The 25,502-nt window shown below is 59.6% G+C and overlaps 1 protein-coding gene across 2 annotated transcripts in view; it reads left to right on the top strand.

The window, feature by feature from the left end:
- CE3H7orf50 (chromosome E3 C7orf50 homolog) overlaps window positions 1–25,502 on the top strand; it is a 120,196-nt gene that overhangs the window by 22,342 nt on the left and 72,352 nt on the right. The gene's annotated exons all lie outside the window — the stretch shown is intronic.

The raw sequence follows: 25,502 nt of genomic DNA, 5'->3' as shown, positions 1-25,502 counted from the left end.
GTCCCGTGCACTTCCGCTTGGTTTTCGGTCCCTGGGGTGTTGACCTGGTGGCAGGCTGGCCCGGCTGAGGAGCAGGAAGCGGTGCATGGGAATGCGGGGCCCGGCCACCAGGGGTCGCCGCCCCTCCGCCTGCAGGCGGCCCGGGGTCCTCTCCCGGGAGGAGCTCCGGCCCAGCGCGGTTACTGGGCGGGAGCACTCGTAGGGGGAGTTCTCTGAGGTGCGGCACTTGTGGGCTTGTGTCCCAAAGACCCCTTCTTACATTGCCGGGCCGGTCTCCCAGGGAGGGGCTCTTCCAGGCGGACACACTTGGGCTGCGCTAATAAGAGGATTTCTTCACTCTGCTTTTCGTGGGAAATTATGGAAAAGCCACGTCAGGCTCATTTTTAAGGAAAGCACATGGAACACTGCACCTAATTTTGAGGCGGGCGGGTGGACCAGGCCTGGAGAGCACATCCCATTCCCCTGGGAGCTCGTGGAAAAGTACTGTGCTGTCCTCCCCCGCCCCCCCCCTCCCCGCCCTGCCCTGGCTGCAGGATCAAGCCCCAGAATCCATCCGCATGAGGAACAGAGAAGCCTCTGTCCCCACTTGGACCAGTGTGCCGTCCTCCCGGGACCGGCTGTCTGGATGGGCCCGTGGGAGCCCATGTGGCCACTTCCCACAGCACAAGCGCCCTGAGCCAGCGCCAGGAGGGCCAAAGTTTCCCCAGGGCTGGCCCTCCGTGGCCCCGGGGCAGCCTCCTCAGAGCCGCGCTTCCTGCTGGGAGGGGAGCCTTGGCACACCCAGCGGACTCCTCTCTGGCCCTCTTTTGTGCGCTCCGGAACGTAGGAAGCCGTTTGTGCGGCCCCGGGCGCTCAGAACCTCCCTTCTTTGCGCATCTCACCAGCCCGTTAGTTAACCTGAGGCCCTCGCCGCCCGAGGCCGGGAGAGGGTGTCTGTGACGCCCCCGGCACGGGCCGAGCCCTGCTAGTGCCTCCCTCAGCGCCCTGGATATGGTTCTGGCCGGCCGGCCGGCCGCGGGCCTCACTGGAGACCTGCCGCCCACACCACGCCCTCTCCCGCCGTCCTGCTGCGTGAGGGACGCGGGAAGTCAGGGTCCATGGACCCGTCCTCTGCACCAGGGAGTCTCTGCCTGCTTCACGGCTTCTTGAAACCCTCCCGCGAGCCTGGGCGTCGGGCCGTACAGGCCCGCCTTCAAGCTGCTGGGCCCCTTCCTTTGAGAGGGTGGCGAGGGTTAAATCTTAGACAGCAGGTGTGTCCCGAGAGGTTGCCGACCCGTCATCAGTCATCAGTTGGGAGTGGAAGGGGCAGAAGCCCAGGGGTTGCTCCCGAGGGTCTCCCCACCACCGCCGAGGAGATAGTCCACCGTTCGGTTTTGTCCCGGACAGCGAGCCCCACGACAGGGAGACATCACGCGGCTGCCCCACTCACGGGCCAGTCAGGCCCCTGCAAGCCTCGGTGGGCACCCGGCAGGGGCGCTGCGGTGCCCAGGCCCTTGGTTGCCTGGAGGCAGAGGCGTGGCTGGCAGTGAGTAGGGCCCTCCTCCCCCGTCTCTTGGGTGAGAACCCCTGCGTTTGCCCGAGACCGTCCTGATCACAGTGGAGTCCTCAGGCCCAGTGGCCCCGGGTGTGGCCCGTCCTGGTCTCACACACGAGTTGACCGGAGAGGCGGCCGCTTGCCCAGTCGCTCAGCTCTCAGCTGGCTGGGGCAGAGGAGGGACTCCCACTTGGGCCTCCTGTGTCTGCTTCCCTTTCGGAGCACCCAAGGAAGACAGGGACCCACGGGGTGCCTGGCCTGACTCCTCAGTGTAACTGGGCTGAGGGCTGCCGGCCAGCGGGCGGCTCAGCCGCGTGCGGGGGCGGCGAGGCCCAGCACCGTCTAAGGAATAACGCGGCTCCTTTGGGGCACCCATTTCTGCACTGCTGTCAACGCGGGTGTTGTGTCGGGAGAAGGACCCCGGATTTGTCCGGCAGACCACCCCACGCTGGGAGTGAATGGGTTCCTGGAGCCCAGAGGGCACGGTGGCAATAGCAAGTACTTTTCTTCTTGCAGAATGTGACATGCCGTGCATAAGCTGGGTGGCTCCCCAGTTCCCCGTGCCACCCCGCGTGCTCTGTGTGTTTTCACGGGCCCGACTGGAGCGTGGCGGGTGACAGCGGGGCTGAGAGAGGCTGGGCCCCGCACCACCACACCCTCAGCGGCCGTGGAGTGGAGTGTCGCCTGTCTGGAAGGGAGACACCTGCTCCATACGGGACCACCCTCTTCTCTTCGTTTGTGATCTTGAAATCGGGATAGGAATTACGTGGGTGTCAAGCCGGCGAACGCTTCCGAAAACCGTCACGCGAGGTTGTGAACTTCGCGGCCTTGAGAATTTGCTCAGAACCAAAGTACTTCCTAATGGTGTTTTGCCTCAAGAAATACGCGGGTCTGGCAGTGGAGTTTTGGTTGTGAAAGTAGCAGCTGAGGGGTTGCCAATCTTTACAGGCAGCTCCCCGGGAGCCTGAATTCCCCTGTTGCGTTGTCTTTGTTTTCTCCTTTGTGACTACTGAACGTGGACTTGTCAGCCAGTTAGTTATAAAGTGATGGCCGTGCAGGGCTGGGGGAGTTGGAGAAAAGGGACCCAGAGAAATTCCCTGATAGCCCCGAGGCTCCCGGTGAGGTGTAGGGGACCGAAGTCCCCCTCGTCCTGTCATGGTGACCTCTGCTGCCTCCTGAGGGCTTTCCTTTTCACTGCCCAGTAATGTCTCACCCACTGCACGTCCCACGTGTTTGTTTCTCCGTTCCCTGGTCTTTGGACTTTTAGCTCGTTTCCACTTTGGGGCTATGGGGAGTATGCTGTGACTGTATGCGAGGTTTTCTGTTTTCCTTTCTCTTGGGTAAATTCTCAGGACTCAGATGGACCACAGTGTAAGTGTATGTTTACTTTTTTATTTTTTTTTTAAGAGAGCGTGAGTGGGGGGAGGGGCAGAGAGAACGGGAGAGAGAATCTTAAGCAGGCGCCACGCTCAGCACTGGGCCCCGCACAGGTCTTGATCTCGCAACCCTGATGGCCTGACTGGTGCCAAAATCAAGAGTCGGTCGCTCAGCCACCTGAGCCACCGGGCACCCCGTGTGTTTACGTGTGCGAGGAGCTGCCAGGCCGTCTTCCACGCCGGCACGCGGGGCGCTGGTGCTCTGTGTGTTTGTCAGCACTTGTTGTTGTCGGTATTTTTTGTTTTGGCCGCTCTCGGGAACGTGGTTTTCACAAGCAGCTGCTTGAGGCGTAACTGACGTGGGGGAAACCACCCGCATTGAAATAATTTCTCGTAGTTTCTGCCCCGGTCGCTGACGGGCGTGAGCATCTGGCAAGCCTTGTTTCTGTGCGTAAGGTCCCGTTGGTGAAGTGCTCGCACAGCTCTCTTCCCGCTCTTAGTGGCGGGTTTTCTTACGGTGGAGTGTTGAGAGTTTGTTACCTATTTAAGATGTAGGTGTTTTATCCGATTTCCGTTTGGAAGCGCATTCTCTCCTGATCCGTGGGTCCCCTTCTCATTTGCCAGCAGTGGCTTTTGAAGAGCAGGAGTTCTGACTTCTGATAAAGTCTGACTTACCTGTTTTTCTTGTACGGTTGTACTTGGGTTGTACTTTCTGTTAACACGTCGTCAGGGGTGTGTCCGGAGATGCTTCCAAGTCCGCAAGTGTGGATCTTCGTGGATCTTCCGAAATGTTAGGATTTCCCCGGGTGGGGCGGTGGCATGTCTCACGGCCGCCCTCTTAACGGTCAGTTAACCTCGTTTCCCACGTGGATGCGCCTGCCCGGCACCGGAGTGCCGTTGTGCACGTGTGCGACCTCTTCTCTGGGCCCCCAGGGGCCGGAGCGGCGGGGGGACGGCGTGTGGCCAGTGCCAGGGGAGAGACGTCCGGGCCCGAGGCCGGCGCTGGCGTCTGCCTCCCCTGTGTGCCCTTCTGCAGCCCGTTTTATTGGTGTTGTCCTGGTCAGCAGTGGGACTGAGACGTTTTTCAGTCACTTATGGAGCGTCTTTGTCCTGTGAGTGTCCTCACCACATCTTTCTCCTCTTTTCCCGGTGCTTTGGTTGCCTTTTTGTGCACGTTTTACACATGCTTTGTCCCAGTTTGACTTTGATGACGACATTCTCCGTGCGTGCAGGCAGATGTCAGTCCTCATCCCAGAGATAATGGCCGCCTTCTCCCTCCCACTGTCACTTACGAGCATTTTCTCTTCTGTATTTTCCTCTCAGCTGGGCTGCACAGCAGTCCATAAACGTGTTATATTTAACTTGCTTGTCACCGCGCTGCTCCCTTCTTCAGGTTTTATAGGCGTGTTTTAATATTGAGTAGAGTAAGTACCTCCAGTTGTCATGTGGACCCTGTTTTTGGATGTTTTCACCTAGTTTCTTATTTGTACGAGGTTTGGAATCAGCTTCCACGTTTCATGAAAAGTCTTTTGGGGCGCCCGGGTGGCTCAGTCGGTTAAGCGTCCGACTTCAGCTCAGGTCATGATCTCACGGTGCGTGAGTTCGAGTCCCACTCGGGCTCTGTGCTGTCAGTCCAGAGCCTGGAGCCTGCTTCAGATTCTGTGTCTCCCTCTCTCTCTGCCCTTCCCCCGCTCACATTCTGTCTCTCTCTATCAAAAAAATGAATAAACGTTAAAATATTAAAAAAAAAAAAAGGAAAGTCTTTTGTGCTTTTTTGAGGTTGTTTTTATGTCATTCAGACGATCATGCTTCTCTCCTAGGAGATTTGCGTGTCTCGCCAGGAGCAAGTGACCTGGGTAGGGTCCCTGTGGCAAGCACGGGGCAGATCCCATCGGTCTGTCTTTCCCTGTCACACGATATCAAAATACACAAACTACAACTCAGGAATGGAGTCTGGGCCCCCGCAGAGGACACTCCCAGGCCTCCTGGGCCCGCTCTGACCGTCTCCGCCCGGGCACACGGTATGCCCTCTTCTCCGTCCGGGCAGAGGCTGGCTGTCCCCCCTTCCTTTCAGAAACTGACCTTTCTGGCCTGACCAAGCTTTTCGTTTTCTTCTACCCACTATGTCCTCACACTCTGCATGGTGAGCCTTCACCTGACTGTTCCGTAACCAGTCAAACCCAGCGGCAGCTCATGGGGATCAAACTGGGACGTGAACTTGTTGAGCAAGTAGGTATTAAACACTGGTTTTTGTGTTGCTATGGGAAGAAGTTTTATTTTAACGTTGAATTAACTTAGGTGTTTTCGTATATAGTAGGTCATAGGAGCGTTCATGGTTATGTATTTTTTTCAACCGATTCTAATAATTTGTGGCAAGAATTCTTCAGTTTTATAAAGGAAGGTGAATCAGGCAAGATGATCTTTTCTTTTTTTTTTATTATGGGGGTTGGGGTAGAGTTTAGACGGCTTTAGGACGATGGCCTCCTCTTTGTCGTTACCTGCACTGGCTTTTCTCACGTATAACTTGCAGTAAAACAACAGCAGGTGTGTCAAATTGTACGTGTTTGAGACAGAGCCATGGTTAAGTCACCGTGTCGCTTAGCGTCTGGGTTTACAGCCAGCGGTAGCTGTTGGGGTGGAAAAATCACACAGAATGTGAGAAAACCCAATGATGGACGAGTTGTGACCTTGGAAGTAGGGAGTGTCTCTCGCCGACTTCCTCCCATTTGCAGTAAGAGGCGAACGGCAATTGGATTGGCACCAGAGGGCAACCTGGCACAGGCCGGATCTCGGCTTGGGTGTTTCCATACAAACAGAAAGGACCTGTGTCTGCGGCTGTTTTCATCTCAGTACATGCGTGCGGAGCACTGGGTGAAATTTAACGTCTGTACATGATTAAAAACAATCTCTCAGGGGTGCCTGGGTGGCCTAGTCGGTTGAAAATCTGACTTTGGCTTAGGTCATGATCTTGCGGTTGTCGAGTTTGAGCCCCACATTGGGCTCGCTGCTGTCGGTCAGAGCCCGCTTCAGATCCTCTGTGTCTGTCTGTCTGTCTGTCTGTCTCTCTCTCTGCCCCTCCCCCACTTGCGCTCTCTCTCAAAAAAAAACCTAAAAAACAATCTCATTCCCCCTGCCCCCCCCCCCCAGAAGTAGACTCTCCCCCTTAAGAAAACAATAAAGGTCTATTACAAAACCAGACACATCTTTTTAGCTCTTACTTCTCTCAAAAGGTGAGAATGTCTCAAGAAACCAGAGACTTTAGGAGCACCTGGCTGGCCCAGAGTGTGCGACTCTTGACCTCAGTCAGGGTCCTGAGTTGAGGTGCACGTTGGGCGTGGAACCTGCTTCATTAAAAAAAAAACAAAACAAAGCAAAACAGAGACTTGGAAGTTCTTCACCGGAATCTTAGCTTTCACACTCCGCAGCTGGTGGAGGACGCCATTTTATACGTTCACACGCACAGAGCACACTCACTTGTAGAGCACACTCACGCATAGCAGACTCACAGCACTCATGTAGAGCACACTCCCACGCGCCGAGCACACGAAGCCCACGCGGAGGCCGTGTGGGGCTCTCCGGCAGAAGGGCGCTCCGGAACGGTGGAGAGGCTGAGGATGCCCAGGATGGCTCTCTGCCGCTGGGCTCTCCACCTCGCCGGGGGTGGGGGTGAGGGGGGGGTGGGGGAGGGCCCTGGCCTCCGAGCCCGTCCCCTCAGCCCGGGAGGCGGCCAGAGCCGAAGCCCCTGACTTCCGGGCACCGGCGGGTGGCCTCGGGGCAGAGTGGCCCCCGTGTCCTGCGATGTCTCTGGGGACTAGCTTCTGGGTACCGCTCGGTTTGGGTCTGCAGATGCCCCGTTTCATCAGTTCTTTGACGCTTTATGAAAATGGTCATTTTTTGGTCTCTCGGTCAGTGTTTTTGGTCGCCATCCTTTCCCCACCTGGCCAGAGAGTGGGTCTGAGGCAGATCAGGGCTTGGCAGATCTCTCCTTTCGGGCCAGCGTTGTGGTCTCCGTCGCTGCTCAGGCTGCCCGTGGGGGGCAGAAGCACACAGACGGCACGTAAAGAAACGGCCATGTGCAGATGCGGTGTATTTACCCCGATAGGCGGGCACAGGGGACTCGGCCCAGAGCGCGCATCCCCCTGCTGCGAGGCGTCCGGCGCGCCGGCGCTGGCCTCTGGAGCAGTGCTTCCTGGCAGGGGTCTTCCTGCCCCAAGTTCCTGGGTCTCCACGGTATGAAAGGAAGCCCGGGGATTGTACTTGGGGTAAAGGGTGGCCCGTATCTGGGGCCCTGGGAGGCTTGGCAGGCCTCTGGGTTTGTCCCGGGGACCGATGACGGCCCTGTGTCATTGCTGCGGGGGAAAGGTGGCCGTGGACACCGCCACACGGAGGGCTAATTAGGAAAACAATACGGCATCTGTGACCGGCAGGAGGACGTTTGGTTTGAAATATAAAATTAGTATCTATGTAGACGGGAAGTTGGACCACCGAGAGAGTGGTCCTAACGTGCCGCTTCCTGAGCGCGGGCACTCGTGTTCTCTTCTGGACGCGAGCCCCGGCGGTCCAGGGTGCAAGCGTGGGGCCCTTTGGCCACCTGAGTGGCTCCTCTGTCCTGTGTGGACGTGGAGGCCGCTGCCTGAGCTGGCTGCAGCTTGCTGGAGAAGCGGATACACATCCGCGGAGCCCGGAAGCCGTGACCGGAAACCGCACGAGGAAGCTCGCCGGAGGGTTCCAGAGGCTGCGGGTGACGCAGAGGACAAAACCTTCTGCGGGCGTGCTAGGGGGCATCTGGGTTCTCCCCTGCTCAGCCGCCGTGGGACGGTTGGGGGGGCCCGGGGGCCCGAGGCCCGTTTTAAGGAGCTGACCTCAGGGCGGTGCGGCGAGTCCCCGACGCTGCCTGTAAGCGCTGGAGGGGCTTTCCGGTGTCACAGTGGGCCGTGTACCGTGCACGCACGCTCCCTCCTGCTCTCTGTCACACCCGGGAACAGGGGCCGGAAGCACAGGGAGGTAGATGTTGGCCTCGATGAGGCGGTCCCTGAGAAAGTCAGCCATCTAATAAACGGGCGAGTTCTCCTGTCCTTGGGCAAGTCCAGCCGAGACAGGGTGGACGTTTAGGGGTCACGCTGGGAGGCTTCCTCCGGGAGGGGGCTGGAAGTGGTGCCCTGTGAGGCCCTTCTAGTGCTCTGGGCCCATTCCACCCGCTCTGTGTCCCCTGGAGCCAGGCGGTCCCTTAGCAACCTCTGATGATACCACGGGACCTTCTCCACGCGACGGGACGGGCCTTCTCCCAGCCGCTGCCGAGCGTCCGTGCTCGTGCTTGCGGGTGTGCTCCTGTGTGTACATTCCTGCGTGCGCTCGAGTGCTGGCGTGTGTGTGTGTGTGCGTGCACCCATGCGTGTGCCTGCGTCTGAGTGCGGTTCTGTCACAGCTTGGATCCCTGTAGCCGCCAGCGCGGTCAAGGCTTAGAAGTGCTCTGTCGCTGCACGGCTCCCTTGGGCCCTACCGTTCTAACCACTCACCCACTGAGTGAAGGACATTTGGGTCGTTTCCAGATCGTGGCTTTTGGGGGTAAAGCTTCTGTGAACACCCCCGAGCAGCAGCGCTCGCTTCTCTGGGGAGATGCCCGGAGCATGGCCGCGGGCCGGGCCGGCTGGTAAGGCACGTTTTTTGACGTCCCGAACACGCGGCTCTCCTCCCTTCCGCTCCCGCCGTCACCGTGCGCGAGGTGAGCTCCTCAGCACGCTCACCAGCGTTCGGTGTTTCTGTTCGTTATTTCAGTCGTTCTGATGTCTGTGCTCACGTTTCAAAGCGGACAGCCGGAAGCGCCCTGGGAATTAACTTCCCGCTCGGGGATTGGCGACACGTGCTCCTGGCTTGGAAACCGCCGTGGGCTGGTATTGGCGTATTGCCCCGGCCTCGTGGTGGCGCCGCCCTGGCGGGCCCAGCTGTGATGTGCCCTCGTCTGCCCTGCCCGCGTGCGACATCCTTTTTCTCCAGGGGCTTAAGAGTGGTGGTCTTCACTGGGCGGCGCTCAGAGTTGGCTGGCACGGGTCCGCGGTCTGTTAGGCCGGCCTCGGTGTGCCCCACGGTCTCCACGGTGGAGACACGGTTTCTCCAATCACTTGTCACATCTGGAGAATTGCAGAAAACCTAGAAGCTGATCAGCTTCCCTGCTGCCGTGGAGACCTGGCAATTGTCATTCTGGGCCAGAGAAAACAGTCTCCCCGCCCCCACCCCCCCACCCACCCCCGCCAGCCCCGCCGTCCACCGGCCATAGCTAATGCCCTCACTGCTGCGGCCGTCAGCCCGGGAGATGTGTGTAACTTTGCCTCCTTGTGCTCAGCAGAGAGCAACTCGGCAAAGTGGAATTTTAAAAAAGCAACGTTTGTTGTTTTTCCTGAGTTATACATGGCCAGTGTGAAAAAGAAAGAAGGAGAAACTGGAGAAAAGCACATGGAAGGAATCAGGCTGACAGCCTCGCGGTGAACGTCGCGGACACGTTCTCCATGTTTTCACGGTGGGTGTACTCTATTTCACATACACGAGAGTACCCACATCGGCTCTGGGTGCTAGGGTTTCCGTGTTTTCTGGTACGACCAAGAAGAGGGTAGCTCGTGGTTGCTTTCATTTCAGCTTCTTTGATCATGACCGCAAACGGTCATTCTCCGTGTACATGTTGGTCATGTGCTTTTGCAGCTTCTAGATTTTTTACCAGGTCTTTTGCAAAGTTGACCTTCTCTGTATTGATTTGAAAACACTGCTCATGCTAAGGGTTCTTCATCTTTTTTTTTTTTTTAAGAAAGAGAGGCAGGGAGAGAGGGAGATCGAGAATCCCAAGCAGGCTGCACACTGACAGCACAGAGCCCGACATGGGGCTCGTCTCACAAACCATGAGATCACGATCCGAGCCGAAATCGGGTCGGATGCTTAACCCACTGAGGCACCCAGGATCCCCCTTTCATCTTTCTTTTACGTGTCAGGTAGTTTTCCAGTCACGTTACTCTTGTTTTTGGCTTTTGCCCTAAGCAGACAGCCCTCTGCCTCTCCCAGCCTGCAGGAGCTTCCTGCCGCTTCTGGGCCCTGCACCGGCCTCCCTGGCGAAGGCCTTGCTGCCTCCCCACACCCCGTCTTGTCCCATGCCCCCTCGGGGTTCCGTTTCTCTAGCCGTTAGAGAAAGACGAGGGTCGAGCAGCGAGGCATCGCCAGGGGCCTCCCGTTCGAGGTCTGGCTTCTCAGCCTCTGCCATACTTGGACCGGCTCTGCCCCCTTGGCTGGGGGTGGCCCTGGGTTTTGACGGCCGGGTTTAGCTTTCACTGGTGATGTGGGTCCTTCTACGTCTAGTGTCTCCAAAGGCAGATCCCAGGGAAGCTGAGAGTGGTTGCCTGGGGGTTATCAGCACGTGCCCCCGTGGGTGAAGTCCCCCCACCGACCAAGTACTTGGCCCCACTGAGCCTGTCTCCTGTTGTCTAGGAGCGCCTGGCAGCCCTCTGGCCCTGGCTGGGCCGCACTGTGTTGTTGCCCGCCTACAGTCCCTCAGCCCTGCGGGATGGGCTTGGGTGTGGCTCCCGCACCGTGCGGTGCTGGGGCCTGAGTCATTCTCTGTGGGGAGTGGGTGCATGTGGTTCGGGTCCCCTCAGACGAAGGTGAGGAGGGAAGAGGTTGCCTGGTGGACAGAAGGGAGTCTTTGCTGGCTGTGCACCCGGTTAAGTGCCGGACCCTGAGACGTCGCTACAGATGGGAGCCCAGAGGCCAGAGCCAAGTTAGGGCCTCGTTGGGGGAAAGGCCGTGGCCCTCAGCCCTGGTCCAGGCTCTGACACTGCCCCCAGAACAACCGTGGCACGTTAGTTAACTACTGCCAGTTGTCATGCCCGAGAACTCACTGTGCTCCAGGGAGGCCGTAGGCTGCATGGTGACCTGGGGGTCAGGTGGCATGGGGGCTGTGACCCCTAGGAGAGTGAGCTTGGCTCGGTAGCCGTGTGGGAGTCACCAGAAAAGGGCTCTGTGCCATAGGTGACCTGGAGCCTGTCAGGTCGTCAGCCTGTCGTGAAATTTTAGGTCACGCACGTGCGTAGAGCCCTTGCCAGTCTGGTGGACTGGCTGACGTGAGAAACACCCTGTCCCGCTTCAGGCGCGTGAGCGTGTGGAAGAAGCGTGACAGCAGAACCGTATGGCGTAGCTGAAAGCGAGCCACGAGTGAGAGATACAGAAGCTCGAGGCCAGACTGGTGAGCGAAACTGGAGCCGGCGGGCCCAGAGTCATCGGAACCGGGCTCGTGTTCTAACAGTGGCACGGCCACGCGAGGTGGCCCGCCCCCTCACGGGCAGGTGGTGGAGCCGGACTCCGGCCCCGAAGCCAAGAGCCATAAATTGGAAAATCCTACCCATTGGGCAGATAGAGCAGGCAGGCAGGGTGGACGAAGAAAGAGCCCATGATGGAGAATCAGAATCCCAAACCCACGGCGTGCGTGGGGGCCAGACCCAAAATTTCAGTGACCCGCGACCTGGGAGCCCCCAGCCAAGAAGTTCACCGGGAGACCTGTTTGGACCTCCGGCAGAGATCAGTGCAGAACCGGCCCCCGGGGCGTCCCACGGAGAACGGCCCTCCTGAAGACTTCCACGGCGGAACAGCCCGGTCCACGGGACCACGGGAGGAGGGAACCGTGGTGACAGTCCGCCGGCAGGACGGGGGACGGAATTCACAAGAAACACGAGGCAGGGCACCTGGGCGAGGCTAAATGGGTTTGCGGTTTTGGGGGGATGAAGGGAGGGAGAGTCAGGATTCTGTCCCGTCTCCCCCAGCCTGGGAACAAACGGGAAGCTGAAGCGGAATCTGACCGAGACAGCAAAGGCAGAGGCGTCGGCGTGGAGCCCAACAGCGGGCCCAGGGGGCCGAGCGGGCCGAGAGAGGTGAGCACCTGACCGGGTGTGCAGAGTGCAGGGCGGCGGGGGCCCGGCGGGGGCCCTGTGGCGCTACTCCTCTGGAGTGCGGAGGGAGGGGAGGGACGGTGGCCAAGGGCAGGGTTTGAAGGTGACCTGGCGTGTGTGTTGCAGGGGCGCGTCTGGTCCCTAACTCCCGCTGGTGCCCAGCAAGGCAGCCTGGGGGGGGGGGGGGGCGACAGGCAGGGCGGGGCTGGCTGGCGGGAGGGAGCGGGGTCCGGGGCCCAGACGGCCGCTTCCCAGGCTGTCACCCCGAATCCTGGCAAATGGGAGGCCCGAGGTCGTGGCCTGAAGCTGACGTGGGAGGTGTGCTTCACCGGGAGTGACGTCGGATGGCAAGAGTGGTTTCTGGGAGTTTTCCGGTGTCTACAGATCGTGAACCAGCAGCGTTCTTTCAGGGGAGAGCTTGGCCGGGGAGAAAGATGGAAAATGAGTCAAATCTTGGTAACTTTTTCCCTCGAGACGCTGCCGCGCAGCCTGGGGTCCCCCACCGGGGACACCGCCTAGCGGACTGCCGGGCGCACACGTTTCTTGACCTGGCTCCTTTCTCGGGCCTTCGTCCTGGTCGTGGCCTGGATTGTCCGCGGCGCCCAGGCACACCTGGGAGGCGGGGGAGGAACCTGCTCGCCTGTCTTTGCCGAGAGCGATTCGGGGGCGCCCGCATCTGTGCGTGAGCGGCCTGCTGTGTGCGCCGTGTGACCACGCATCGTGCCGGGGGGCCTGCGGACCTTCGCCGGCCCGGCACAAGGTGGTCGTGCCGACCGGCGTCCGAGAACACCGACAGACGAGAAAAGAGCTGCTTTCGGATAAGTCGCGCATGCCGTGTGCCCTGGAAATGCTTCGCCTGTTGACTAAAGTGGCCTGCAAACAATGAAAAAAGAAAGTTAACGGAGGAGGCCCCCTCCGGCTGCTGACGTCGGCGCGTTCCGTTTTGCGTGTCCTTTCCATTCCGGAGATGCCGGTCTGGGCATGCGTCTCTCGCACGTGAGCTCTTCGTGTGTCGCTCGATTTACGCCTCCAGGAGCGTTCTTCGTGTTTGAAGACAGAGCCCCCACCCCACGCCAGGCATGTAGAGCACAGCCATGGTGAGGAATGCAGAAGACGTGGAAAAGCCGAGAGAAATGTCTGGTGCCTGAGCACATCTGTATTTTTCCAGACGTGCTTAGCTTTCAGGCAGGCGGGCACACTTCACTTCATCACGCGAGTCTGTGAACCGAGCCGGGATCCGACTGTCACTGCCATTTTGGAGACTGAACTGTGCTCCATCGCCCCCCCCCGCCAACCCCGTCCCCGGGTTTGGGTGGCTCCACCCCATCCCCTGCTCTCCTTCATGCCCGGCGTCGTCACCCCCTGTTCCACCACAGCCCTGGGAGCCCCAGCCCAGACGCTCCCCCCTCCTGCCTCGGAAAGCAGAGCCCGCCCGGAACCTGGCCTCCCGAGTGAGTCTCTGCTTCGGTGGCTTGTTTTTTTGTTTTTCTTCCCTCTTCGCCTTAGAGGGGGTGTCCTGTGGTCTCGAGAGCTCTTGGCCCTGGCGCGCGTGGGTGTTTTAAAGCTATTGGGAAATTCTGCCCCGGAGGTGCCAGGAGCCGACTGGTGACGTGTGTGCGCGCCTTCCCAGGTGGTTTTGCCCAGGGCCGCCGGGCCGCTTCCTTCACCAGAACCACTCTTCTGCAAGGTCACGCGTAGTAATAAAACAACATGCTTCCTGCCTTGCCCTCCTCCTGCTGGAATTATCGCCACTTCCTGGCTGTTCAGAGGAAGCCACCAAATTTGTTGTTTTCAGTCGAGTGGACACCACATTTATTTAAGGAAGCTTATTTCATTATAACATTCGCTAACGTTTATAAGGAATATTAATCGCTGGCTAATCAGACAACGTGCGCAAGAAAGCTCTCCCATTTCGGGTCTGAAATACCGGAATGGGCAGATGAGCCTGAATATTTGTTCAATCTTTTCAAAATTATTTTTGTAATGGTATGAAAACATTTCCCAGGATGGAGTATTCACAGCTGGGAAAACAGTCGCCGCTTTGAAGATGGTTTTCCCAGGCACAGAGCTCACGTCTCCTGCTGCGAGGAGCGTAAACAGTGTAACAGTGCCTAGTGAAACTTGCCGTTCTCTTGGTGAGTTTTCGTGGCATACGATGGCCTTCTTCCGGCCAGGCCGCACGGTCCCCTGTCGGGAATATGCGTTTGCAAACCTGGAGGAGACCGAACGGCAGTCTGCCCAAACAGGCCAGGGAAGCAGGTGCGGGTGTCGGACTCCCCGGGTGCTGAGTAGCTCACTTTGTGCTCATAGGTCGTATCTTTCAAGGTTGAGAATGAAAGTGGAGGTTGAAGTCTTGGCTCTCACCGACCCATCAGGTTGGTCTGGACGATGCCGTCCTTACCTCCCCCAAGCCTCTGTTGGCCCCGGGGCCCCACACGTTCGCTTGGACTCCACACAGCCGCCACCCGAAGCCCCCTGGCCTGGGTACCAGGTCGTGGTTCGGCGCAGGTCGGAAGCGTGTGGCTGCTGGACGTCAGGCTGGGACGACTGTCCAGGGCCCGCCACCGGGAATACCGCAGGCGGGGCACGGGGCTCAGCGTGCAAGATGGGCTCGGCGACTGTGTTGGAAAGGAACCAAAAAGTAGGATCTAAGGAAGTCTGAGGTTTACACATCTGTATCAGGGTATAGGCCAACGCCCGAAGCACAGAGCGCCCGAGGTCCGGTACCTTAAGTAGACTAGAAGTTTATTCCACAGGCCGGGGGGTGAGTAGCCAGGAACCCAGGCCCCCTTCGCCTTACTGCTCTGCCTCCCCCTGGGGTGCCGTCCCTGCTGTGGGGTCAGCGGTGGCTCGCTCTGCACCAGTGTTTTAGTTCCGGGGCAGGGGACAGTCGGAGCACGGGTCAGTGGCTTCATCTTCACAGAGGTGGCTGGGATGCTGCGTGCCTTCCGCTCACGCCCTGCTGGCCCCACCCGGGTCATCGGCCCGTCTGGCTGCGGGCGAGGCGTTGACCGTCACCCCCGCCTGGGCAGCCGGGAACCCGGTCAAAACCGGGGGCTGTGTTCCCAGCGGCAGGAAGGGAAACGTGGGCGCTGGGGGAGTCTGCGACGGGCGGGACCGCCTCGTCGTCAAGTTCCGAGGGGAGGCCTGCGGGCAGCGCTTAGTGCCGCGGGCTTGTTGGGTGACCTGGGTTTCGGCAGGGCAGCGGCACGCGGCGTGACCTTGGCACCCGGCTTCTCCCTGATGTACGTCCAATGGGGATCGCGCGCGGGTAGCGCACAGGCAGCCACAAGGGTGCGTGAGGTAACAGATGGAATGGCTGACGCGGTTCCTGCCACGGGTAAGTGCTTAAGAAGTGGCCGTTGCTCCTGTGCTCGTTGGAACGAGTGACACTGTGGTCACACGCATCCCTTTGGGATGCGTGGGGTTGATGTTTGCCTAGGTGGCCCAGAAGCGGATTTGAGCAAACCTCTGCGTTTGCTGAGCGCAGTTTGGTGACTTAGCGTTCTGTTCACATTGTCACTATAAAACCCGGTAAGTAGAGTCTGGCTGCGGCATCAGAACCCGCAGAAGCCTCCCACTTCCCTTCCCCTTGACCTGACTCCTCTGTGCTCCAGCATCACATCTGAGAAGTCGGGGTGGCCGCAGACCCGGCCCGTGGCAGGCAGGGGACCTGAGACCGCGCACGGGAGACGTGTGGCGCGGCCCTGGGCGGTGGTCAGCACTCAGTACGTGTCGTTGTGACTTGTTCTTTTAATCAAGTAATGTGTGAAAATGGGGTTGGGATCTCTTCCGTCTTGATCTCCTACCAGGAGGTCGGGCCTCGTGAGCTGGCGTCTGACGGTATGGCTGAACTTTGGGAACACAAAGTTACGTGACGACGGCTTTCTCGGCCGCAGGCATTCCACGGCGGCCACATTCGTGTGAGAAAACGTCATCCTAGTGAGTATCAGTAGCACCTGGCGGCTGGCTTTCTGTCCTTGTGTGTTGGGGTGCAGACGGGGGGTGTCTCCCCGGAGGGTGACGTGTTCCTCCTGGCCCAGTGAGATGTTGTCATTGCCCTGAGCAGCCGACTGGCGGTCGCTTGTGAAGTACAGACTCGGTCGTGTGGCCCCTCTGTGACCGTAAGCCGTTTTGAATAAGGTTAGCAGAGTGCCATTCCTGAGGACCAGAGAGGCCCCTTGAGTGCCTCTCCCAGCGGCCTGTGGCCTCTGCCGCCCTTCTCAGGATGGAGGCGTCTCACCGCCTGGTGGATTGGGTGGAATGCTCCCAGAGGGCAGGCCTGGGGGACCCAGGTCAGCCAAGACGTGGGTGATGCACGGGCAGTGCGTCCGAGCACATGAGTGAGCGTGCGCGCCAGTTGTGTGAGGGTGCGTGTGTGTGCGTGCGGCTCTGTCGTCCCAGAGCGCCCTGGCACTTTGCGGCCACTCCCAAGCGCGAGTGTGGGTCCCGTGCCACCTCGGCTGAGCGGTGCTCCCGGCCAGAGAGCCTGGGGCTGCGCCTCCTGTGCCCCAGGCTCGAGGGCGGCCCGTGTTCTCTGTTCTCCGAGCTGCAGCCCGTCCCGGCCCCGTGGGGAAAGCAGGTGGCTCGAGGCAGCTCTGCGCCCCCCGGGCGTCAGCTGGGCCCAGACGCTGGCCCTGGACGCACGGTTGCCGCCGGCCCGTCTGACACGGGTCGTGAATTTGTAACTCGGGGCGCGGGGTGGAGATGTTCCCGAGCACATAAACCGAGTTTGCCCGTCGTATGTGTTTTGTGAGAAAGGAATTCAAACCTGTGGTATTTTCTGTCTTTCCTGTGGCTCCCACATCCTCCTCAAAACAAACACCCTCAACCCCCACGTTGGCAGTTTGTGCAAATAAGCGATCCGAAAATGAGAACTGCCCTGGGTTCACACAACCTCACGGAACTTTGGTTTTAAAAAGAAAACAGAACTTTCTTCAAGAAAAACAAGCAAGGGGAATTGTACTCTCAGAATGCAGACCTGGAGTCCCCATGTCCGAGCAGGGCATTCGCTTGACTAGTATGTGGCTTACCTTGACCCAGGAGCCCCGCGGGTGCACGGGGTCTGGGGACAGACGTGCTCAGGGTGCCCGTCCTGGAGCGGGCCCGCTGCCACCCCAGCCTCCGGGCCAGGGAGAAGGGAATGGAGCTCTCTCCGGCAGGCAGGTCCTTTCCTCGGGATAAATTATTTGTGGCAAATACAGTCGTAACTTTTTTCTCAGTGTTTGTGTTCATTACTGGCAGACTCAACTGTACCGAAGAGGTTTCAGGGCTCAGCTGTGCACCTGTGGGGCTGCCCGTGAGCACGAAGCCAGAAACGTCGTAGGCGTCTGTGGGGGACGAACTGATGTAAGCTTGATGGGGTGGCTGGTGGAGGACAGGCCGCACCCTTGCACGTCCTGGGGATTGTGGGGGCAGCGCCCGGTGACCCCGGCGGGGAGCCAGGAAATACAGGGAAGCGGTAATATCGGGGCGCAGACGGAGGCGGTGTGTTTCTCCCTCTCCTCCCGGTTCCCCCCAGCCCCTTCCGCCCTGTCCACCCCCGCGCACGTACACCTCCTCTCCCTTCTCAGGTCTGACCTTTAGGGGAGACGTCTTTCCTCCCGACTAAAGTTTCTAGTTCTGTGATTTGTGTTATCCACGTCCGGTGTGAGCTTAGTCTTGACTTTTAAAAACCGGTGCCTGGACCGTGGGGTGGGGTTTGCGAGACTCTTTTGCTTGAAGAAGGAGGACCGTGTTAATCTGGGAAATGGGAGGACCGTTGGTACTAAGTTCTCGCTCGAGCCTCTGGTTTGAAGCGGGGCAGCTGGGCATTTTATTTCCGCCTGCAGACAGCCAGAGCTCTGGTGGGCCTCCTTCCCTCCCGTTCCTCCTCCCCCTTCCCTTCTTGTTGTAAAACCTGCCGGGGAAAAGTGCTAGGCTTAGCGGAAGCCACACCCAGCTCCAGAAATCATCACCGTAGGCCCTTACCGTCATCACCTCCTTGCTTTTCTCCAGAGCTGTGCTTCTCGGGTGTGCAGCCTGTTACACAGTTCGGTTTTGCTCGTATTCGAGCTTTGTGTGGGTGCAGTCGTATGAGGCGAGTTTCTGGTATTTTACTTTTTCAGCCAAACTTTATTTGTATGCATTATCTGTGCAGCAACGTATGGCTCTAGACCGTTCATTTTTCTCTGTGTGTGGATGTACCACGGTTTACTCATTATTCCAATTTTGGTTGTTGTAGACAACACTGTGATGAATTCTTTCACCTGTGTCCCGTCCCGGGCGTGTACACGTTTCTCGGGGGCCGTGGACCTACTCGTGGAGTTGCAGGGTCTTGGGATCCGTGGCTCTTCATCTCTACTAGATAAACCTCTATGTTATTGTCTGTTATCGTGTAACAAATTACGACACTTAGTGGCTTAAAATAACTAGGTGTGTGTGGACATGGGTCTGGGCAGAGCTCAGGTGGGTCTTCAGACTCGACTCTCTCAGGCCACAGGTGGGGTGTGGTCTCACCCGAAGGCCCAAAGGGAGGCGGGAATCTGCATCCTGCCTCCCTCCGCAGCCGTTGAAGGATTTGTCCTCGCTGGCGGGTGCACTGAGGGCGTCACTTCCTTGCCGGCTGTTGGCCTAGCACCTTGCCGTGGGGGCCTCTCCGTGGGGAGCTCACAGGATGGCACCTGCCTCTGTCACAGGGAGAGAGAAAGGGAGGGCACGAGAGGGGGCGCCATCATCTTTTGCGGCCGGTCTCGGAGGCGGTTTCCCCTCGCTTTTGTTATGTTCTCTTTGTTAGAAGCTTGTCACGAGGTCCTGCCCCCACACGTGGGTGTGGATGTTGGGAGGCGGGGACCGTGGGGACCATTTTAGAAGCAGCCTGCTGCAGCCCCATTGTCTTCTCAAAAGTGCGGCCCGCGGACGTTCGCACAGCAGCGGGTGAGAGCTCACGATGAGCCCTTTTTCGGCAGTGCTTAGTCTTGTCAGGCTTGTAGTAATATTCTTCGTGTGATGAGCATCTCACTGTGGGCTTTTAATATTTTGATGACTTTGTACTCAGAGGGAAAATAGACTCAGAATAAAAGGCGAAGACCGTAGGGACCCAGACTCGAGGCCTTTCGGTAAGCACTCGCCCCTCTGTGCTGGAAGGCCCGGGGCCTGCCGTTTGGCCGTCCGCCGCCCGCACTCTGTCCGTGCTGGCCTCCTGGACGCAGGTGCCACTGCTCTGGAACGGGCCTCCCACGCAGACCTCGCGGGCCTCAGATCCCTTCACCCTCCTGTCCCGCTTGAGTTTCAGACTCTCCCAGAGCTGTTCGCTCGGCCTTCTCCCGGTGGCCAGTGGTAACACCCCTGCTCTGGCCGCTCGGGCACGATGCTTGTATTTATTCCTTCTTGTTGTGGTAAAATACACGTAACATAGAATTGACCAGCTTAGCCACTTTTCAGTGCGCGCTTCGGGGTTACCGAGCACGTTCACGCAGCTGTGCAGCCGTCCGCACCGTCCGTCTCCAGAACGTTCCATCTCCCCACACTGAGACTCTGTCCCCGTTACACACAGACCCCTCCCCTGGCCCATCGTCTACTCTCTGTCTCTGCGAGTTGGACTCCGGCTCCTCACCAGGGGAACCCACGGCGTGCGTCCCTCCATGCTTGTGCTTGTCTGTTGGTGCAGCTCTGTCTCCCAGCCCATCCGCGAGTCCCAGCGACTTGGGAATGTAGCCTGAGCCTGGCCACGTCCTGGCCCAGGGCCTTCACCCTTCCTGCTCTGCCTCGTGGCCTCCCTTGGGGCTGTTCCGAGCGCCGCTGTTGGTTGGTAATTTCAGACGGAGGCCACACCCGGGTCCGGAACTGTGGGTCCAGCTTACCTCTGCCGTCTTCCACACTGAGTAGATGTTCGGTACCAAGTTGAGGAAACTGTCCCCTATTCCTGCTTTTCTCCAGTTTTTATCATGAACGGATGTTGGATTTCGTCAGGTGCTTTTTCTGCACCAGCTGTTACGATCACTTGCTTTTTCCTTGTTAGCCTGTTGAATACAGTATATGACCCCGACTGACGCTTGAATGTCGAAGCAGCCTTGCATCCCTGGGATGAGCCCTTCCCCCGTGGTCACGGTAGATAGTCATGTTTACATGGTGCTGAATTCTGTTGCCAATATCTCAAGGACATGTGTATCTAGGTTCACGAGGAACACTGATCTATAGGGTTTTCTGTACAGTCTTTGCCTGGTTTTGAATCAGGGTATTTCGTGTCAGCTCTTCTTTTAATGTTGGTAAAGTTCTGTAGTGGAACCCTCTGGGCCTGGAGAGTTCCGTTTCAGGGGCTTTTAAACTGTGGATTCGGTTTCCTTAATAAGCTGCAGTGCTACTCAGAGTAGCTCTTGCTTATGACTTGTTGGTGGGGCAGTTTGTGCTTTTGGAGGATTCACTCCACTTCCTGTTTCTTTTTATAGGTTTATGTGCCCTGCACGTATTTTCACGTGTGACGTGTGTGTCTTGAAACGCGGTAGCAGGTGTGTCGGGAGCGGCCTTGGGTGTTCCGGTGCGAAGTCCGCGCCGGCTCCTGCGTCTGGCGCGTCTCTCGTTGTTACATTTGCGTAGCTGCTGCTGTCACTGCTGTTGACAGACCCTCAACGGGTGTTTCTGATGCCTGGGACGGCCGCGTCCTCCCGGAAGCCTCCCTGGCTCCTGCGGGGTGTCTGGGGTGCCGCTGGCGCGCGCCACCTCCGCCTCTGCCCGAGGCTGGCTCGCCGGGCCCCGGGCTCAGACAGGTCCCTCCGTCCCCCTGTGGCAGGGAGCGTGGCGCTCCTCAGTACCCAGGGCGCCTGTTCACTACCTGCTGTCGGCATAGTGTGCGCTCGCGCGTGTGTGCGTCTGTGCACGCGCACGCATGTGTGTGCACTCGGAGGGGTGGGGTGAAGGTGATGTGGGGGCGCAGGGCACCGGCGTGTCAGGGGGGAGTACTAGCACAGCCTTTTGGGGCCTTGGCTCACTGCAGGACGTGGGGGTGCCCTCAGAGGGCAGGACAGGTGCCCTTAGGACATTGGTGACTTTTGTGTGCCATCATCCCCCTCCCCCATTTCCTGCTTTCTTCCGGAAACCGGTCTGGGCGTCCTCCGCACCTTCAGGTTTCCCGTGTTTTTAAGGTACAGGACACTACGTGTGTCGCCAGGTCTAGCCACGTCCACGTTGTCAGGGGCAGGTTGGTGTGGGCGTTGCCCTGGGACCAGGTTCTCGAGCCCCGGGGGACTTGCGGCGGGCACTCTGGGGCAGTTCCGTGCGGTGACCTCGAGGGCAAGAGCCTTCGGCCCTGTCGCTCCTCAGGGGAGCCGGGACTCTGCGGCGGCCTGCTCTGATTTTCTTCCTTTTGGGGTGATTGACATTTTTCAGTCAACAAAGGAAAAGGCTACTTCGTTTGCTGAAGACGGGCGTCCTGGACGGGGCTGTGTCTCCCACAAGTGATGTGGACCCCCCTTCCTGTCGGCCGCCAGAGTTCGCTGTGTCTCCTGGGGGGGCCGAGGACCCTCCTGTGCCCCAGGTGGCAGCTCGGCTACGCTCAGGCCTTGAGAGCCGCCCTCAGTCCTCCCTCCATATAGCAAGTGCTGCCTGCAGAGCCCTGTCGTAGGGGCCGTGGGGTCTCACACGACCCCCTCCTTCTGGAGTGGGGCCAGGGGTAGTAGCCGTCCGGGCAGGGGCAGGAGGAGGGGGAAGTATCCAGGTGCTGGCCGCCATTGTGCTGTCCTTCAAGGGACCTCCTGTCAGTGGGTGTTCGTACTGGGCGGGACCAGCCCCCTGGGAGTGACTGGGGGACGTTGCCTTTTCTGAGAATAACTGGCATCTTTCCAGGACTCCCTACAGCTGATTTCTTGTGATAAGTTTTGGATTGATTCCACCCTGGGAGAAAGGCCTGGAATCACAGTCAGATCTGCTGCACTTTTGTTTTGTGTTCCTTTGGCTTTTAAAACCCTTGTTCCCACATGAGAGCCCCCACCCCTCGGACAATGGCAAGACCCAGATTAAGTCGCCCACGGCCAGCCCGTGTGCCGCCACCGAGGTGGGGGGTGGGGGTGGGGGTGGAAGCCCCTGTTGTGTGTGTCTGTGAGGCCTGGGCGGGTGCCCCCGCCGCTGTCCTGCCGTCCCAGGCGGGGCCACCCCCCTCACCTGGGAGTCAGGGAGAGGCTGGGCCCGTGGCTCCAGAGGGCTTGCTGGCAGCGTGGGCCGTGGGTCATCCGGGAGGGGGTGGGGGGGGGGGTGTCGGGCACCGGGAGTCAGGGAGAGGCCGGGACCTGGCGGGCGTCTCACCGATGACACCGCCCGCCCTCCTCCCTACCTCCCTTCCAGTTCGGGGTGTTCACTGGGCTGACTGACCTCCCCCATCCTCGCCACCACCCCTGCCAAAAGCCGGGAGGCGGAGTGCTCACGGGCTCCGCGGCCGGGCCTCAGTGATGGGCTCTGGAAAGGCGGTCCGCCGATCCGTCGTGTGAGGAAGCACAGCCTCTCTTCCCGGCTCGGGTGTCGAGCGGGGTGCGGAGGGGAGCGGGGTCCTGGGCGCTCAGACTCGTCACCCGACTCCGAGCCTCGGTGTCACAAACAGGACGTACGTGTTGCAGACGTGGGTGAGAACAGCCCGTTTGCTAGGGACCAGGGACCCGAGCCCCTCGCCCCGTGAAGGTGCCCCGGCACGGTACGCGGCGGAAGAGATGGCCATCGGCCCGAGAGTCCACCCTGGAGACTGACGCCCGGCCTGGGCAGCGTCCCCTGGCGCCTAAATTGGGCTTTTTTACTACAGTTCTGTTCCTCTCTTTCTAACTTGCCGCGTACCGCAAGGTACGCCAGATAACCCGTTTCCCACCGCGGCGAGGCGGTGTGCGAGGACGGGTCCCGGCAGAAGGCAGCTTCCGGGACCCCAGGCGTCTCCACCGTTCCCATTCGCAGGTGCCCGTGGCGCTCGCGAAGGGTGCCCCTCTGTCTCTGGCCTGACATTTGGGATGGGTGCCCTGATCCCGTTTTGGATCTCGTTTGCTCCTGACCGCATCGAGGTCACGGTGCCAGCTGAGGACTCGGAGACGTTGTGCCCCATTCAGAGTCCGCGTCCGGACTCCCCTGCTCCCGCGGGCTCCTCGTTGACACTCAGCCAAGGGCCGTCCCCCCTCTGCTGCGCGGTGCCCCTGTCCCCACACGGAAGCGGCCAGATGTCCTGCTCCCGTCGGGTGCCCTACGGATTCTCACAAGGCACGGCTTCGCTGGGACGGTCGGCAGCCTGCGGGCGCCCTCCGCTCACTCGCCCGCTCCCGTGTTCATCTTACGTACAGCGCGTGCACGCGGGCCCGTTACCGCAGCGGACGCACGGGTCCTTGTCTTTCGGTAGTTTATAATCGTCTTGGTGCTCACGGTGCGCCGGATCCGCCCAGTGAGAACCGTCCGGCTAGGTCCCCGTGTCCCTTTGCGGCGACTTCGCTGTTTTCTTGAAGCTTTTCTTCCTTCTGGCAGGAACCCGTGTGGCAAGGCTTGTTCGGGCCGGGTCGGCTGCTTATCTGGGGAGCCCGGCTTCTCCTGGGGGGAGGGCTTGGGTATCGGCGGGCCCCCAGCCGCTCAGGCCCTTTCTGCCCCTTTGAGCAGGTGGAGCCGGGGTGCGTGTGACATGCCCGCCCACACGCACACACGGTCCCACGTGCCCTCCTGCACGTGTTCTCAGTTCAGAGATCTCGGGGTTCGCTGGCCGCCCGCGGTTCCATCCCCCTCAGGCCCTTCTTGCCTGCCCCTTCTCCCTTCCGCGTTGCACCTCCCACTGCCCACCCGAGAACCGCTCTGGGTTCACTGGCGAACACGCACGACCCATAATACGTGTGAAAGTTTCAGGATCGCTTCGGCCACGCCGCATCGGAAGACGAGGGGACACACACCGGTGACGCGGTCATGGTGCCTCCACCCCTCCAAGGGGATGCGGGGTCTGGGAAGCGTCACGGTCGTGATCAAGGGTCAGTTATTAAGCACAAAGAGAATTAGGAAATCGCACTCGGTGCCAGCGCCGGCTCCCGGCTCGGCCCTTGTGAGCCCTTGCTGGGGTTGCAGGGCCTGAGTAGCCGGGAGAGCTGGGTTACCAGGAAACAACAAAGCAATCCCACGCCTTGATTTTATCTTGTGGCGGTCCTGACAAAATAATTAAATCGGCCTCTGCTCCCGAGCAAATGCTTCGCAAAGGGGCTGTGCTCGAAGGGGCCGGGTAGCCTGCGCACAGAGCCTGCCTGGCTTTGCCGTCTCTGCACTGTCTCCCTGGCACCGGCTCACAAGAGGCTCCAGAGGCCGCCTGTCCGGCCTCCGGCGCAGTAAGGGTTCCTTCTTGTGAAGTCGGGACCTCTACCTTGCACTTCTGCTTCCAGTGACTCTCCAGTGGGCCCTCAGTTCTGCTGCCAGCTTCCACATCTGGACACAGCTTCCAGAGGTTAGAGGTAGGAGCTGTGTCTGACCCCGTTGGACCTGTGCCTCGGTCAAGCGCCAGCGCAAAAGGCCCGTTGAGGGGCCGTTCGGGAGCAAGAGTTGGCTTCCGGGCGCAGGGCCAGCCTCTCCCAGCTTTCACGGGGTGTCTGCCACGAGGACGGAGGCCCCTCTGACCGATGCTTTGGGGCTTTGCTCAGACACGGTTCCTGCCCAGAGGTCTTTGGAAGGGATCTCCCTTCTGCTCCTTCCTGCCCAGAACATCCCGTCTGGACAGGGTCGAGCCTGTGACTTTGACTGACCTCTTGATCCTCGGGTGCCGTAGAGGAAGGGATGTGGGTTTTGGAGACCGGGGCTGGGCGTCGGTTCCTGGCTACGTCGTTACCCTTGAAGATTTTGAGCGGTTCAGGACTCTGGGTAACGGGGGCAGTGTGTACATCGTGGGTTTTTTGGCAGGATCGGAGATGAGGCCTGGCCTTATTCCCCAGTGTGTCGTCCGTCTCCCCACCCGTCCTCGAGCACCACGGCCAGACAGCATGGGTCTCCCAGCCCTGCGCTCCGTCAAGCACCTGTCCCTCACCGCTCGTCACGCTGGGAACGGTGCATATTTGATGAGCCCCTTGCACGTCTCAGACGCTCCAGGCTGGGGCACCCGTCTGTGCCTTGGCTCTGCAACTGGGAGTCGTCAGCACTGGGGCCAAAGGGGGGACTTGGTGATGAGCAGGGAATGAAGGCCAGGGGCTTGGGCAGTGCCTTCTGCCCCAGCTGGGCCCTGGGGGGGGGGCAGACCCCCCCCCCCCCGAGAAGCTGTTCACAGAGAGCTCTGAGGACGCAGGAGGGAAGGCATCTTAGACCCCCTCCCGGCTCTTAGAGGACGAGGTGTGTCAACGGCGTGTCTGTGCCCTTTGCGGACTTGTGACTTTTGCGGGTTCTGGGGAGGCGGAGGGCGGAGGGAGGACTCTTCCCTGGAAGTTACTCCGGCATCTAGATCACCGGCTCACCCTCACCGTGGCTGTAGGGTGGGTGTTCTGGGACAGCGCCGCGGGCCGGCTCATGCGGCAACCCCACGGTGGTGTTCCACACGCCTGACCTGCTGGTTCGTGGGAACCGTCCCCAGCTGTCGGTCGGTCTTCCTGTCCTGCGTTTGGGATGTTTATTTAGAAAGTGAGTCTTAAGTGGGACTTCGGTGCTGGAGACGGCATTTCTGCGAGGTCACAGTTGGTCACTGAAAATATTTACTTGGGACGGATCCTCTCTCTCTTG

The sequence above is a fragment of the Felis catus genome, chromosome E3 (genome assembly GCF_018350175.1).
Source record: "Felis catus isolate Fca126 chromosome E3, F.catus_Fca126_mat1.0, whole genome shotgun sequence".
Taxonomy (NCBI): domain Eukaryota; kingdom Metazoa; phylum Chordata; class Mammalia; order Carnivora; family Felidae; genus Felis; species Felis catus.
The sequence above is the reverse complement of the archived record's forward strand: the minus strand, read 5'-3'. Positions and strand labels throughout refer to the sequence as shown.